This window comes from Quercus robur, chromosome 10, assembly GCF_932294415.1.
Source record: "Quercus robur chromosome 10, dhQueRobu3.1, whole genome shotgun sequence".
In the NCBI taxonomy this organism is placed as follows: domain Eukaryota; kingdom Viridiplantae; phylum Streptophyta; class Magnoliopsida; order Fagales; family Fagaceae; genus Quercus; species Quercus robur.
In genome coordinates this window covers 680,407-684,839 of record NC_065543.1, presented here as the reverse complement: position 1 = coordinate 684,839, position 4,433 = coordinate 680,407, and the positions used below count along the sequence as shown (strand labels likewise).

Here is a 4,433-nt window from a genome sequence, read left to right as displayed (position 1 = left end):
AAGAGAGAGAGAAAAAAATGTAATAGCGTGTGAACAATAAGAGGAAGAGGCGAGACGATCAAGAAGAGGAATGGAACCATCATTACGCAGAAAGAAGATGGGCTGTGACTTTCAAGATGGGGTCTAGCCTCCAACCTTGAACAAGCAGGACCGGCACTCATAAATACAAGGAGGTGTTTGGTATATGCACTTAAAAACCGAAAACATGTGTAGAAATACATATAGGAGAAAAAGTGTATGAAAATACATGTAATGTTGTGTAAAAACTGAAAACATATGTTTGAGTGGGTGTACCAAACAGGGCCCAAGTATTTTAGAAACTGTTTTCTAGAAACATGGCAAGGAGGCTTGTACACTTCATTGCTGCATCTGTGTTGTAATATTTTTGTCATACAAGTATTGTACTGACCATTTTATATTATAATTTTTTCAAAATTGCTTTAGTTGCTGTATCATATCCGTATTTGTGTCCGTGTCTGTGTCCGGTACTTCCAAAAAAAAAAAAAAAAATTCCTTAGTGTGCTATGATTCTCATTAACTTGTAGTTTTTATTTCTTATTGATCCACAATTGTTTCCTTTGAATTTAAATTTGTTATCAATTTGATCTTTATAGTTTATTTTAAACATTTTCAATCTTATTGTTTAAGAATTGTTCAATTTTGTCCTTTTATCAATGGTTCTTAGCACTGTCACTATTAAATGTTAAACAACATCGTAAATGCTTAAAGCCTTAATCAATCTCAAACTTATGGTTCGTTTGGTTGGAAGAGTAGAAAAGTGGGAGGATAGAAAATGATGGGAGAATAGAAAATTGGGAGGATAGAAAAGATTTTATTTTCTCTCCTTTTTGTTTGGTTGGGAATGGAAAAGTGAAGGGATGAAAAAAATGAGTTTTAATAAATTTACTCATATACCTTTATTAAAGAATGATGTTCAATTAAAACAAAAAAGTGACAAATAACCACAAAAAAGAGCAATCACCCAAATTTATTAAAAAATAAATAAAAATCATGTCCAAGAAAAATCCCATCTAGTTAAAAAAAAAAAAAAAAAAAAAATCACGCCTAGACCCTAGAAAATCAAAAGAAGGGCAACGACATTGCCCATAAGAGGAAGAAAAAGAAAAAAGAAAAGAGCAAAACAAAAAAAAAGGCAACAAGGCAACATTATTGCCAGGGAGAAGAAAAAATAATAATAAAGGCAACTTGAAGAAGCCCATATGCACCTGCACATGAGCATTTTTGTTAATCAAGAAAAAATTCATCCCCACTCAGTTTTGTCTCCATTTTTGGGAGAAAACATTTTGGTGTGCCTGGAGAGAAAACACTTGGATTCCTCCATATATTTTCCTTCCTTCTTACCCAACTAAACATACTCAAAAAAAAAAATTTCCTTCTCATTTTCTCTCCAAGGTTTTCTATCCATCCTGTTTCACCTCCAAACAAACACACCCTTAGAGAGAGTGGTGCTCAATTAGAACTTTTTTTTTTTTTTTTTTTTTTGGTTCTAGTTTAAGAAAAATAAAATAAAATCATTAAAGCATCTCATTTTGTTAATTTTCTTTGGGTTTGGCTTACCTTCAATACTTTTTTAACTAAAATCTCATTTTATTTTAATGGAAAACTACCACATCACCTACTAACTAAATAAAATGTGGATACTAAAACTCACCACCACTTAACATTGTGTATTTAAAACAAAAGTATACCTTTAGTTAAAAAAGTACTAGAGGTAAGCTAAACTCATTTTCTTTTTATTCCTTTGTTTGTTTCAACATTAACGTTTTCTAGAAAATTGTTTATTTTTTAAAGAGCATTTTCTATAAAATTATCTCATTTTCCGTTGTAGTGGTAACAATCTTGAAAATGAATTTGAGAATGTTTTCTCGTGTTTGGTATGCAATTTTTTTATTTATATTTCTTGTATAATTTAAAACATGCGTATTATGTAAACCAACTAATGTAATCAATATAAATAAATAAAAATCTAGATTGAATTTGGTTTTCATACTAAAATTTTGACAATATATAGATACAATCAAAATTACCATTGCAAATCTGTTCTCCTTTGCAAGTCGAAACTATTGATCAATCAGTGAAGGGGGGAAAATCTAATCAAAGAACTGTGTTATAGAGAGGAAGAGAAACATGGAGAGAGAGAGAGAGAGAGAGACCAGAGTTAGTGACAGTGAGGGTGTGAGGACTGAGAAGAGAAAAAGTAAAGGAAGAGAGAAAAAGTGAGATAGCTTACCGTGAGAGAGAGAAGGCGCCAAAAAATTATGTTTTTTGCAGCTACAAATAAAGAAAATATTTACAGGAAATGCAACGCATGAGGGAGAGATTGTCTTCCAAAAAAATATTTTGGAAAACAACCTATAGAAAATAAGCCTTATTTTTATTAGTGTTATCCGTTGACTAAAGATAGTTTTCTATTGACTATTTTGTTTTGGTACTATCAAACACTAGAAAATATGAAAAACTATCTTTACAGAAGGTTTTTAGTGAAACAAACAGAGTACATATTTCTTTTTTGGTAAACATAAAAAAAAAAAAAAAAAAAGGTCCTTGATTTTATTCTTTGTTTCCCAACTTGTAATTATTTTTCTTTATTTTTAGAATTTTATTTCTTGTTAGCACATATTTGGATTTTTTTTTTATTAAAAAAACCATTAATTTGGTTCCTCAAAATTTAGATTCTTTATTAATTTTGCATTGACTGCTTTTCTAGGTACTTTATAGTTTGGATTTGTTCTATATGATCCTTTTATCTAAAATGGTTTTTTTTTTTTTTTTTTTTTTTTTTTTTTTTTTAAGGATCTACGATGGTTATTCTTAGCAACACAAATGCGAATGCTAGAAGGAGTTTTTAAATTCTTTAAAAATTTTATCATTATTAATTTAAACGGTTATACTTTCATAAAGGTGTGTATATATACTAACACACACTTAGGTTTTAAACTAAAAGCGAAACTTTCTTTTTTTAGGAAAACTAAAATCATAATTTGAAGTCATAATTTGAGTTTAAAATGCACGTGTATAAGTTTGTGTCTAATAGTCATTTGACTCATTTCCCATCCTTTCTCAAATGGCTATAATATCAAAGGGGAAAATTTTGTTACACATGCACTAATACACACTATTGCACAACAAAAAATGAGACACAACTTGTGTCCAGTGTATTAATAGACTCAATTTTTTGTGTGTATTAGTGAGTGTGTAATGAAACTACTTATATAAAAAAAAAACCATCTCTTCTTAACATATTTCTTTGCAGAGGTCAAATCTTCGTGTGAAAAGGGAAGTTTCAAGGGCTTTCCTATCCAAGTCTTTTGAAAGGTCAAATATTTTTCGCTAAAGCGCATGCGAACTGTGCTAAAAATTCTACCCACCACCACTGGCCGAAAGAAGATGTGTCGCATCTTTATCCAGGCTTGAACAAGCAGGACCAATACTTAGAAAGCAGGAATTTAAGGTTATATTTTGTAACAGTTTTTGTTTTCTATTTTTAAAAACTTGTTTTTGGGAATATAAAGAAAAAACTTTTTTCTTGTATTTTTGAAATCAAAAACATGTTTGGTTAGCTGAAATTAAAAAGATGGTTTCTTGAAGAAAAAATATATAAAATACTAAAATATGTTGTTACTAGAATTTGAACTCTAATGCTAACTCATTAAAAGAGACAGATTCATTAAATTAAATATGTGTTTTCATTGACTTTTGAAAATTAGAAACTGAAAACTGCCTTTTGCATGTTTTCAGTATCCTTCACAAATTGAGTTTTGAGAACAGTTTTTGTTTTCTGTCCATTTTTAGTTGCCAAACAAGTTTTTTAGTCTCAAAAATAGAAAATTATTTTTCGAAACAGAAAATAAGGAAAAAAAACAGTTACCCAGCATTCCCTTAGAAACTATTTTCAAAAAATATGACAAAACAAGTCCTTTGCAATATGCAGTTTGTGTAAGTTCCTTTTAATTAAAAATAATAGAAATCTAGTCAAGAGTTTTGTAATTCAACTAGCACCTAATAGAGATATCAAGAATTCAAATTCCTCTCAACTATTAATGTATCAAAATAATAATAATAATAATAATAATCTGTGCTCATGCATTTTGAGTTTAGAATCTTATTTAAGCACCCAAAAAAAAAAAACCCTTTATGTATCATAGTATCCTGATAAAAAATCTTACATAACAACTTATTTACGTTCTAACCGTAATAGATAAATATATATATTAATGAAGATGCTGAGATTTTACTAGTTGTTTCTTGCAAATATTTTGTTTCGGTGTTCACATGAATGATATTTTAATATATAAATTAGATCTAATGTAGAATTTACTTGATTTTGATTTTGATTATCGTTACTTATAAATGTTAGACTATTGATGAAATTGCAATAAAGTATTGTGATTACAATCAGATTTTGAATTTGG

The 4,433-nt window shown here is 28.9% G+C and overlaps 1 protein-coding gene across 2 annotated transcripts in view; it reads left to right on the top strand.

Annotated features, from left to right (window-relative positions):
• Nucleotides 1–4,433, top strand: part of LOC126701562 (uncharacterized) — a 61,950-nt gene that overhangs the window by 32,006 nt on the left and 25,511 nt on the right. The window lies entirely within an intron of this gene.